At 40.8% G+C, this 13,535-nt stretch overlaps 1 protein-coding gene across 2 annotated transcripts in view; it reads left to right on the plus strand.

Annotated features, from left to right (window-relative positions):
- Window positions 1–13,535, plus strand: part of STXBP6 (syntaxin binding protein 6) — a 283,426-nt gene that overhangs the window by 38,377 nt on the left and 231,514 nt on the right. The gene's annotated exons all lie outside the window — the stretch shown is intronic.

The raw sequence follows: 13,535 nt of genomic DNA on the forward strand, positions 1-13,535 counted from the left end.
TTTTGAGTTCTAAGTTTTTGTCTTTATGGGAAAACTCATTTTTCCATGGAGCCTTGTTTGTGTTTTTTCTCAACATTAAATCTGTTGCAGCGAAGTGATTTAAATATCTGCTTTTGGTGACCTGTTGTGTTTAGATTTATGGATTTGCAAAGTCAGGTGGTCTAGCCGAGTCATCTCATTGACATTGCTGAAGATAGTTTTAGAATACAGGCAAGTCAGGAGTATGAAGTGGAAAGGTAGGTTTCATAGGGTCATGGCAGAATTTTATTTTCTTTCATATTTGTCCTTTTGAATAAATTGAAAAAATTTTTTTAAAAATTTATGTTCAATTCACTGAACAGACCCATCTCCATTTGGAGAGCGTGTGGTATATGACGAAGCAAGCTTTGAACTTACTGCTAGGGAATGTTAGGAATTTTGGATTCTGGTGTCACTGAGGAAAATGGCCCCGCCTTACTACACTTTAGTTTCCTGTTTAGAAAGTTCTGCCCCTTCATAAGGACCTTGAAGTACTAGGAGGAAAGGTGCTGTATGTGTGGAGTTTTCCATAAAGTACAGTCCTAACGAAAAGGCTGAGTTAAAGGTAGGTGAATACTCTATGAAAACATGATTTATGTATATATGAGATATGTATTAGTTTATGCCATATGTATTTATTTACTTACGTATGAAGTAGCCTCAGGCAATTTGAAGTCAGATTTAAAATTCAGGTTTTGTTTACTTACTGTCCTTTTTTCTCTTAAGAACAAAGAATAGAAAGGCCTAGGAAGTGGAAATTGAAATTGATTTTAATTGCCTGAACAAATTTACTGGAGAATCATTTTATTGAAGTGAAAATGAAGGCCAGATTATTTTTGTTTTTTATCTGTGTCTAATTCCAGGCCATTTTGGAGTTGTCCATAAATCTCTCTTCAGGTCTAAGGGAGAATATCCATCAAAGTGAGCCAAAATGTAACAACTCTTTGTGACGACTGCCTTGGCTAAAAATCTGTATGGTGAGAATTCAGAATTTCAGGAGTGCATTTGGAGGTGGGATGGATTATACTGACAAGTCTTATGAGGACACGGAGACTATTTTAGACTCTCTCAGTGTGCTTTTGAAACTCTGAAGACCTATTCCCTGTTCCCCCAAAGCTCAGTGAGCCACTGTTGGGAACAGTTGGGTTTTGTACCCTTCAGGTATTTTTGAGTTAAAACACAACTAAAGTTAGACTGCTATGGAAGGTGGGGATGGCCTATTAGAACAGCATTTGTCTCTGGAGAGTGCCACTCTTTCAGAAAAGATAAATAATGGCCTCAAGTGATTTGTAATTCATACAGTAGCAGTCACAGTTGCTTAAATTTAATGCTATATTATGTACAAATGTGTGGTATTTTGATTTGGTTCTAGAAGCAAGTTTTGTGTGTGTGATGAGGTTTTGCATGAAAAGGCTACATGCTGGTGCTTCCCAGAAACCAATGGGACTGGAAAAGCTGCTCTGCATAGTTGAGGATCAGTGCCAAGCTGGAGTGAGTTCTCAAACAGTATGTGACACTATGGCCATGCCACGTTCCTTAGTGAGTGGGATTGGGCTTGTAGGCTTTCTGTTTCACTAAAGAAAGAGAAACTTTTCTATGCATTTGATTATGCTCCGTGATATGTAGAACAAAACATTTGGGGGTTTAGGTTTGGGGGGAAAATGTGGTTTAATTGTTTATTGCATAGTTTGGTATAATTTGTGCAACTTTTCTCTCTTTTGCCTTGAGAATAAAATAGGAAAATGGAAAAGCAAAAAATTCAGGTGATCTTCAAATGAAATTAAGAGGAAAAACATCTCTAGGAAATAAGATAGGAACACATATGTTTAAGTTTTACAACATCAGATATTAAAAACCAGTGATCAAGAATCCTCTGCTAACCAAGCTATTTTAAAATTTCACTTAAAATTTTTTTTTAACTGATGTGTAGCTGATTTACAACGTCATGTTCATTTCTGGTGTACAGCAAAGTGATTCTGTTAATTATATATTCTTTTTCATATTCTTTTCCATTATGGTTTATCCCACTGTTGAATATAGTTCCCTTTGCTATTAGTAGGACCTTGTTGTTTATTTGATATAGAATAGGTTGTATCTGCTAATCTCAAATTCCTAATTTAGAGATTTCAATTTTTCATTGCTGCCTTCCTTAACTCGATGTCTCATAAAGTTTTATAGTCATTTGAAGTTGTTCTGAAGTCAAAACAAAACAAATTTGCTGGAAACGATCTTAGCTGTCACCAAGTCTATCCTTTGTATTTTGCTGATGAGTCTGTCCAGTAACTCACAGTGAAGGTATAGCTGACTTTCAGTATTCCCCTTGCCTAGTGTTGGGTTTAACACATAATATATACTGGCTGGCTGGTGGGCTGACTATAGAGTAGTACTTATTAAAAAAATAAAAAGAAAAAGAAAACTTGACACAAACCTTTTTACCAGCATGTATTTGAATAGAGTCTTAGTGGAAATTTTGAAAAGTGTAGTTGAGGGTATAAGAACAACTCTTCTTTTGGAGATTTGGAAACTCTGCCATTCTTTCATGAATTGTTAGATCCCAATATCTTTAGGAGATCCAACCAGTCCATTCTAAAGGAGATCAATCCTAGGTGTTCATTGGAAGGATTGACGCTAAAGCTGAAACTCCAATACTTTGGCCACCTCATGCGACGAGTTGACTCACTGGAAAAGAGTCTGATGCTAGGAGGGATTGGGGGTGGGAGGAGACGGGGACGACAGAGAATGAGATGGCTGGATGGCATCACCGACTCGATGGACATGAGTTTGAGTGAACTCCGGGAGTTGGTGATGGACAGGGAGGCCTGGCGTGCTGTGATTCATGGGGTCGCAAGGAGTCGGACAAGACTGAGCGACTGAACTGAACTGAACTGAATATCTTTAGAATGTGAATTCTAAAAACTTAGGTGTAAAATGTACGAAAGTGTTTCAGTGTGTAAAATGTCATTGTTACATTCTTTCTTCAAGCTGATCATTTCTCTTACTGTTACATTGTGAGTATTAATTACTATTTGAGAGTCCACAGAAGAATGAGTGAACAAGACTCATCCCTGTCAACAGACATTATTTTCCCCATGCCAAAAATGACATAAAACGCAAATTTTTAAAGTTCCATCAAGAAATAGTTTGGCAAATGAATAATAACATTCAATGATTTTTTTTTTTTTAAACAAACTGAAGGAATTTATTTTATCATGTCATGGCCATGTTTGGAAACCTGAGAATTTGAACTTGAACCGTGTTGGTTTTTTTTTTTTTTTCTTTAAATGAATTGTGGCTACTTCCCATGGGTAGAAGTGGGTCCAGGGTTTGATCATCTTGATCACATGAGACTCAGAAAATTTTGTTTCTGAAGCTATTGGAAGGAATTTCCCATCCTCCTGTCTGCCTGCATACCTCAGATACTGGTGTTGGCCACATGGGCAGGTCTCTGGAATGGAGAGAGGGAGTGAGGCACATGTGATCTTTGTTTGGTGAAAGGTTGCCTAAACCTCCACAGAAAATGGATTCTGTCCATTTTCAGTTTATGTGGGGACTTTAAAACGGCATGGTAATAGCTTGGGTTTCTAGAAGCCCTGCTTTATGACCTAACAAATGGTTTGTCTGTGAGATATTTTTCTGAGATGTTCTGACTAGGTCAAAAGAATCCAGCTATACTGCAACACTGCAGCAATCATTTCTTTGGTGATTAAAACCCACAGATTTTGGAGGAAAGAATCCAAATATCTTCTTTATTGCATCCACTCCTGCCACAAAAGTTTATATATTACTTCTAGTGTTCTAGGCCCTGTTTTGGGTGCTGGACACCATGGACATAACTCCCTGTCCTTACAGAACTTCTTATGGGGAGAAAGGCACACAAGTAAGTTAAATATGTTGATGATATGAGCCCTGGAGAAAATTAAAACAGGGATGGAGGCAGGAATAGAGCTGAGGGAACCATATAGTATCTTGCATTACTTGCGGTGACTGATAGCCCCACAGGCATGAAACAGACCAGTCCTTTATGTGTTGTGACCGATTCTGCTGTCATGTCACCACCAGCATTGTCACTGTCACAGTCGGAAGGCATTTATCTCACACCTGCTAGCAAGATTGTGTACAGAAGGAGTCATACAGATGAGTCCTCAAGACGGGCAGCCCTCATGTGGACACGTGGAGAGGACTTAGGAATGACACATTTTTAAAATGATGGTATTCTTTCAGCAAATGTTTACTGAATGATGGCATCTAGACAAGGCAGTGTGGAGAATAACACGATAAATCACATGTACACCTTGCTAGCAGAGTGTGGAGTCTAGTATATTTGTATATAGTAGATCGTTTGCATATCAGTGATTTCACATTTGAGATAGACTGGGAAAGCCCTGACATATGCTGGTTTCTCCTTTTGCTGAGGCATGGTCTTCAGTTAGCTGCTTTTGGAGGGGGTGTGGGATAACTAACCTCGGAGTGGTGGGTTAGCAGTTGCCCGGGTGTCCAAATTCCAGGGCAACACGATTTCTCTCTCTTGTTGAATGTATAAAATGCCTTTGAAGTAAAATACACTTTCTTTGTGAAAGATTGCTCTGAGAAAAAGGTCAGCTTCTAGTGATGGTGATGAAAGGTGCTGATTCTAAGGTGTGACGATTCTTAGCCAGAAAACGGAATCATTGAGGGTCTCAAGGAAATACTTAACAATTTGCTTCTTTTGAGGGGAATCATATACTGTACTTTGGGATTGGAAGGAAGACTGACCTTTTCCAGTCCTGCGGCCACTGCTGAGTTTTCCAAATTTGCTGGCATATCGAGTGCAGCACTTTCACAGCATCATCTTTCAGGATTCGAAATAGCTCAATTGGAATTCCATCACCTCCACTAGCTTTATTCGTAGTGATGCTCTCTAAGACCCACTTGACTTCACATTCCAAGATGTCTGGCTCCAGGTGAGTGATCACACCATCGTGATTATCTTGGTCGTGAAGATCTTTTTTGTACAGTTCTTCTGTATATTCTTGCCACCTCTTAATATCTTCTGCTTTTGTTAGCTCCATACCATTTCTGTCCTTTATTGAGCCCAATCCCAAAGAAAGGCAATGCCAAAATTGCTCAAATTACCGCACAATTGCACTCATCTCACACGCTAGTAAAGTCATGCTCAAAATTCTCCAAGCCAGGCTTCAGCAATATGTGAACCGTGAACTTCAAGATGTTCAAGCAGGTTTTAGAAAAGGCAGAGGAACCAGAGATCTAATTGCCAACATCCGCTGGATCATGGAGAAAGCAAGAGAGTTCCAGAAAAACACCTGTTTCTGCTTCATTGACTATGCCAAAGCCTTTGACTGTGTGGACCACAACAAACTGTGGACAATTCTGAAAGAGATGGGAATACCAGACCACCTGACCTGCCTCTTGAGAAGCCTGTATGCAGGTCAGGAAGCAACAGTTAGAACTGGACATGGAACAACAGACTGGTTCCAAATAGGAAAAGGTGTACGTCAAGGTTGTATATTGTCACCCTGCTTATTTAACTTATATGCAGAGTACATCATGAGGAACGCTGGGCTGGAAGAAGCACAAGCTGGAATCAAGATTCCTGGGAGAAATATCAATAACCTCAGATATGCAGATGACACCATCCTTATGGCAGAAAGTGAAGAAGAACTAAGAACGTACAAAAAGCCTCTTGATGAAAGTGAAAGAGGAGAGTGAAAAGTTTGGCTTGAAGCTCAACATTCAGAAGACAAAGATCATGGCATCTGGTCCCATCACTTCATGGCAAATAGATGGGGAAGCAGTGGAAACAGTGTCAGACTTTATTTTTTTGGGCTCCAAAATCACTTCGGATGCTGATTGCAGCCATGAAATTAAAAGACGCTTACACCTTGGAAGGAAAGTTATGACCAGCCTAGATAGCATATTAAAAAGCAGAGACATTACTTTGCCAACAAAGGTCCGTCTAGTCAAGGCTATGGTTTTTCCCGTGGTCATGTATGGATGTGAGAGTTGGACTGTGAAGAAAGCTGATCGCCGAAGAATTGATGCTTTTCAACTGTGGTGTTGGAGAAGACTCTTGAGAGTCCCTTGGACTGCAAGGAGATCCAACCAGTCCATTCTAAAGGAGTTCAGTCCTGGGTGTTCATTGGAAGGACTGATGCTAAAGCTGAAACTGCAATACTTTGGCCACCTCGTGTAACTAGTTGACTCACTGGAAAAGACTCTGATGCTGGGAGGGATTGCAGGCAGGAGGAGAAGGGGACGACAGAGAATGAGATGGCTGGATGGCATCACTGACTCGATGGACATGAGCTTGAGTGAACTCCGGGAGTTGGTGATGGACAGGGAGGCCTGGAGTGCTGTGATTCATGGGGTCGCAAAGAGTCAGACACGACTGAGCAACTGAACTGAACTGAATATACTGTACTAGTATTACTTCTGCCACCTCAGAGATGAGCCCCTCATGAGGATATTATTTGGATGGATCTTGAGAAGGTCCCTAAGGGAAGTGTAGGCAGGGGAGGATTTATCTCCCTTGTCTGAGGGACTCTTGGAGGAAGCTAAGCAAAGCTTCTTTATGTGCTGCATCACCTGGATCCTGATATCAGATTTTTCCTGTCCCTTCTAAGTAAAGGGTCACCCATCTTTGTATGAGGCTCCCTGCCATTTATTATACAGATGGAATCAAAAGTTTACTGCATAGAGTTTCATATACAGACACGTGTGCAGTCATGCCTCCATACATATCCACAGAGGGCAAGGGAAAACTTGGAAGGGAGGACACAATCATAAAATACAAGGGCAGTGGCTGTTGGCTACTCACCAAAACCTACATTTCCCTCTTCTTTTAAAAAAAACGTATTTATGACTGTGCTGGGTCTTCATTGCTGTGCACAGGCTTTCTCTAGTTGTGGCAAGTGGGGACTATCCTCTAGTTGTGGTGTGCAGGCTTCTCATTGTGGTGGCTTCTGTTGTTGCCAGGCACAGGCTCTAGGTGTGCAGGCTTTAGTAGTTGTGGCCCTTAGGCTCAGTAGTTATGGCACATGGGCTCTGTTGCCCTACGGCATGTGGGATCTTCCCCAACCAGGGATCAAATCTGTGTCCCCTGCTTTGGCAGGGGGATTCTTAACCACTGGACTGCCAGGGAAGCCCCACATTTCCCTTTTCCGAGCCCGCAGCAAGAATGCAGTTTCCAGGCTCCTTTGCATTTAAGCGCAGCATGTAACTGAGTTCTAGTCAATAGAATGATCCTGATAAAGATGGCAGAGCCTGAAAAGTTGAGTCCCTATTTCAGTGTGAGGAACAGGAAGACTTCAGTCATCCCTTTCCCTGGACAAAACATTCTAAGACGTTTGAGCCATTATATATTTTGAGGTCTGTTTCAGCAGTGACTAGCCTTTCCTCGTTAGTACTGATTCTTTGTGTGGTAAACCAGAGTTAGAGACCACAGTTTCAGGGCCTTCCTCTGACTTTGTTGGAACATTGGATCCAGTTGTTTCCACCTGAATGGCAGAATCAGTGCTGTTGAATGAAGGTGCTTATTGTGCTCATAGGTTCAGGCTGTCTGTTCATTACTGCACTCACTGTTCGTTGCTTAGAGATGGCTATAGAGGGTAGAGTCCAGGGAATGCTTGCTGACGCTGATACTTCTTTTTCTCCTCTTGTCCATAAATACATTAGTTGACGAGACCACCTCAAATGGGACTCTTGAGTTGGAGGTCACCAAAAACTCAAAGAGAAACAAACAGGTGGTGGATGGGGTTGGGGGGCAGTGTGGGAAGAGGAAAGAAATAGATGAGGGAGATTGAGGTATGAACTTCTAGTTTCAAAACAAATGAGTCACAGACATGAAACGTACAGTGTAGGGAATATAGTCAATAACTATGGAATGTATTTGTAAGGTGACATATCGTAACTAGATATTGCAATAATCATTTTGAAATGTATAGAAATACTGAATCACTGTGTTGTGTAACAGGAACTAACATGGTGTTGTAGGTCCATTAGATTTCATAAACAAATGAACTCATAGAAAAACAGATCAGACTGGTGGTTACCAGATGTGGGGGGTGGGGGAAGAGGAATTGGATGAAGGCAGTCAAAAGGTACAAGCTTCCAGTTATAGGTAAATACTGGGAATGTAATTTACAACATGATAAATACAATTAACACTGCTGTATGTTATGCATGAAAGGTAACTGTAAATACTGAGTTATCACAAGAAGAAAAAGTCTATTTACTTAGTTTTGTATCTGTATGAGATGATGATGTTTAGCTGCTAAGTTATGACCGACTCTTTTGCAACCCCATGGACTGTAGCCCACCAGGCAACTCTGTCCATGGTATTTTCCAGACAAGAATACTGGAGTGGGTTGCCATTTCCTTCTCCAGATGAGATGATGAATGTTCACTGAACTTACTGTGATAATCATTTTATGATGTACGTAAGTCAAATCATCATGCTGCACACATTAAACTTCTGCTGTGCTATATGTCAATCATATCTCATCAAAACTGGAAGAAAAAAAATCACATGGATTTCCTATGGGAAAAAAAGTGTTTCAGCAGTTAGCAATTTTATTAAGAGCTGAGCGGTGCATTTGACTTCAGGTGCTGTTTCTCTGTGATTTTTGTTCCAATCAGACCTTCATCCACAGATGGCCACACCTCAGCTATCTTTGTATTCTCCCCCTAGTTCTTTACCCCAGAGCATAACACAGTGATTTATATATTATATGTGGCTAAATAAATGTTTGATGGATTAATTACTTAAATCTCTTATGTTGGAAGAGCTTCATGAGATAGTTTCGTGCTTGGTGAATAGTTCTTTCCATGATGAACCTCAATTCCTGCTGCAGTTATGTTGCTATCAATTCACGTGATGGTTCATCTTGTTTAACTTCCTGATGCAGCCCTTAGCTAATGACCGGAGTCACCCAGCTTGAGGTTTGAGAAGGGAAAGTGGTGATGCACTAAATTGTTGCTGTATGAGTGTAGTAGGCTGTGTCTTGACCTGGTTCCAAAAGTACTTGCAGGACTCTTGTCTGTTAAATAATACTGAACCACGTCCCTATGCTTTTCTTGACGAAAGAGTCCTCCTATGTACTCTACCGCTCAATTTAATAAATGAACAAAAAATTAAGTTTTTATCTGCCTGGTGACTAGGTTTGTATCTTAGGTGTTGCTTGACTCAGTGAAGGTTCTAGAGAATTCTCTGAAAAGAGATGCCTACATGTTCATAATGAGGCTTGTTCCTCCTAATGCAGTGATCGCTGAAATCCTTTCCTCAGGGATTTATATTCCTTCTTAAGAGCACATTTAAAAGTGGTACTACAACAGACGGATGACTGAACAGGATTGAGGACACTAATGGCCAGGAAGGAAATTAGGGGTTTCATCAGCATGTGTATCTGCCTTTGGACAACAGTGAGGTAACTTCCATGTCTGTCTTCACTGGCCTTTTCTTCCTCTCCAGCTGAGAGGTGACTTTGAAAGAAGCTGGCCAGAGCCTTTCTCTGATCTTGCCCTTCTCACTTCTTTTGTCAGTTTATGATCCTTTTTGCCAAAAGTCAGTGAAGCAAAAGATCATCTTTACATCTTTGATTGTTTGACCTTTACATGTAAGAATCTGTGATGTGAACATTTCAGTGCTGGCTGACTTGTTGCTTAACTTCAACTGGCTTGGTGAAGACAGGGAAACCATTGTTTCTTTATCAGGACTTAAGAAGTCGTAAGAACTCAATTGTATAGGCTTCCATGTCATAAATTACTTAAAAATTGTAAACATATATGTTGTAAATATGGAGCTGATTATCTTTTCTCAAAATAGTCTGTGATAATTAATAGTGAAGAAGTTAAAATTTTCCTACATTTCAATTTACTGTCCTAAATGACATTATATAGTGGCCTGAAAATATTGGGCCAGTCTGATCTACTTAAAGGAATTAGTTTTGGAGAATGTTTTTACCAAGCATCTATATGTTGAGTTATAGGAAAAGCAACTGGTTTGTAATGTGGATAAATTAGTGTAACCTGAGAAACTAACTCAGTGACTCTACATTTTAGACCAGAGACCTAACAGTAGGTTTGAACAGAGACTAATGATTAATAAGTTCCAGAATATTTATTGCTTTATTGTAGAAGATAATGCTACCCTCTGCCTTCAATATAGTTTCTATGATGAAAAAATAAAAAATCATTACCCTAAGGACTTACTTAACTCCTGTCAACTGATATGACCTGTCCCATATTTGACAAAAAATTACAAGACATGCCAACAGGTAAGAAAAAGTACTGTGGAGTCAATGCAATAAACAAAACTAGATTCTCAAACAACATGGACGTTAAAACTATCAGACAGGAAATTAAATGAATTATGATATGTCAAAGACTCTAATTCAAAAATTAGACAACATGCAAGAACAGATGGGTAAGGTAAGCAGACAGATTGAAATTCAGAAATAATAAAAAGAAAATGCTAGAAATCAGAAACATAGTAACAAAATTGCAAAGTAATTTTGACAGTCTGGTAAGTAAACTTGATACTGACAAAGAAACAATCAGTGAACTTGAAGACAGATCAACAGAAACTTTCCAAACTGAATGCAAAGAGAAAAAGTCATTTTTAAAAAAGAACAGAACATAGAAAGTCTGTGGAATGATATGAAAAATTATAGCATATGTACCATTGAAATGCCAGAATAAGAAAAAGGAGTGGAAGAAATATCTGAAGTGATAAGGGCTGAAAACTTTCCCAAACTAATAACAGACATGAAGCCACACATCCAGGAGGGTTGAGATAAATACCTGAGGGTTCTCCCCACCCCCTGCACCAAATATACACTTTTCCTTTTTTCACACGAATTCTCCAGTTCTCTGACACCAACTAGGTGTCCAGCAATTCAATTCTGATGCCAGTTCTTGAAGTTAGTGTAGAACCGATAAGGGAAGGGCTCAGTCCCACAAGTCTGTCCTCACTTCAGATGCCAACCAAATGGAGAGCTCAAGGTACCCATATTTCTGCCCAGTTAACAATAAATTCTTGGATGCCACAACCCCAAGTCCCTGAGGTTGGATAATTTGCTAAAACAACTCACAGAACTCAGGAAAAGTGCTTTTCTTACAATTATCTTTTCTTACAGCTTACTATAAAGGATACAGCTCAGGAATAGACATAGCCAAATTGGGGGCGGGTATAGAGCATCTGTGTCCTCTCTGGGGTACTCCCCTCCTAGCACCTTTGTATGTTCACCAACCTGAAAGGTTTCTGAACTTCATTGTCTGGAGGTTTTTATGGAGGTTTTACTACAAAGGCATGATGGGCTCAATCATTGGCCAGGGTTGATTCAGTCTCCACCCCTCTCTCCTCCCTGGAGGTCAACAAGGAGGGTGCTGCTGAAAATTCCAACCCTCTAATCCTGCTCTGGTCTTTGTGGCAAGCAGACCCTATCCTGAAGCTCTATCCCTAAGAGTCCGCAAGAGTTACCTTAGTAGCATAGACTCAGGGATGGTTGGAAAGAACTTTTTATGAATAACAAGGGACTCGTGTTACTCTGGCAATTTCAAGAGTTTTAGGAGTTCAGTGGCAGGAACCAGGGATGAAGACCAAATATGTACTTCCCATTATATCATAATACCCCTCCCCCCTAAACTATAGTAAGGCATGTCTTATTCCAACTTCAGAAAACCAAAGCTGGAGAAAATTCTGAAGGAAGTCAGAAGGGGACAAAGAACACCTTGCTGTGGAGGAAGAAGGATAGGAATTACAGTGGCTTGCTCATCAGAAACCATGTAAGCAAGAAGAGGGACATCTTCAGACTGTTGAAAGAAAAGAACTTTTTCATTCACACCAGCCACCTTCATTGAGTTTCTGTGCTGCCATCTGGAATGTAAACAGGAAATAGTAAACCATGAATGATTCCCTCCAACAGCTCACAGGGGCCTGAAGAAGAAACGTAGATGCTGCGTGAGTTTACATAAATTTATGTTCCCTCTCTGGGGCTCGGTCTCTTAACCTGCTTAGTGAGAGTATTGGACTAGTTTAGTGGCCTTCTATGCTTCTCTTTCTTTAGAAATAGAACTTTTAGTCAAAGGAACTTATACTTTCAGTTGGGAGCAGATAACAGTGGAGGTGTGTATTTGAGCTAGAATAGTGATGGGTGGGAAGTGGTGCTGAGGTTTCCCCCTCCCCATCTCAAGGAGGCTCTGGTGGGGACTCTGTGGGACCCCTGGGGCTTTGGAGGAGCACTGGTGGAAAACTCCTGACCTAGCAAGAGAGCCCTTTCAAGTGTGAAGACTCTATAGCTAAGCCACTAAGCTATTTTTATGACAGTGCTTTCTTCACCTTTAGATGTCTCCGTTTTGGCCTAATTTCTTCCCTACCTAATGTTCTGTGCACATCCACGTTTAGTGTCTTTTCTCGTTATACCTAAAGGGCTTCTCTACTTTATGCCCTTCTGCTTACCATTTTTCTTCTCTTATATATCTTGTTTCTCATCCATTTTTTCCACTTTAATTTGTGTGAGTAGACTGGCCTTTTTAGGATACAAGGAAAATGATAAGAGGTAGCACCTACTCAGTGAACATGGTGGCCACTGTTCTAAACAGTTCATATAAATGACCTCATTTCGAATTCATGACACTTCATGAGGCAAGTGTTAATATCCTGACCCTTCAACAGATGAGGAGACCAGAGCAGGCACAAAGAGGCATATTACGTGAGGAGGGGAAAGAGTAAGAGTTGTCAGAACTGCGACTGGAACATGGGTCTGCAGGCTCTAGAGTCCTTCCACCTAGTTCAGTTCAGTCGCTCAGTCGTGTCCGACTCTCCGCGACCCCATGAATCACAGCACGCCAGGCCTCCCTGTCCATCACCAACTCCCGGAGTACATTCAAACTCATGTCCACAGAGTCGGTGATGCCATCCAGCCATCTCATTCTCCGTCGTCCCCTTCTCCTCCCGCCCCCAACCTTTCCCAGCATCAGAGTCTTTTCCAGTGAGTCAACTCGTCGCATGAGGTGGCCAAAGTATTGGAGTTTCAGCTTTAGCATCAGTCCCTCCAATGAACATCCAGGATTGATCTCCTTTAGAATGGACTGGTTGGATCTCCTTGCAGTATAAGGGACTCTCAAGAGTCTTCTCCAGCACCACAGTTCAAAAGCATCGATTCTTCGGCGATCAGCTTTCTTCACAGTCCAACTCTCACATCCATACATGACCACGGGAAAAACCATAGCCTTGACTAGACGGACCTTGGTTGGCAAAGTAATGTCTCTGCTTTTTAATATACTATCAAGGTTGGTCATAACTTTCCTTCCAAGGAGCAAACGTCTTTTAATTTCATGGCTGCAATCAGCATCCGCAGTGATTTTGGAGCCCAAAAAAATAAAGTCTGACACTGTTTCCACTGTTTTTCCATCTATTTCCCATGAAGTGATGGGACCAGATGCCATGATCTTTGTTTTCTGAATGTTGAGCTTCAAGCCAACCTTTTCACTCTCCTCTTTCACTTTCATCAAGAGGCTTT

The sequence above is a fragment of the Moschus berezovskii genome, chromosome 21, assembly GCF_049115385.1.
Source record: "Moschus berezovskii isolate FMDL1 chromosome 21, NW_MosBer_1.0, whole genome shotgun sequence".
NCBI lineage: Eukaryota > Metazoa > Chordata > Mammalia > Artiodactyla > Moschidae > Moschus > Moschus berezovskii.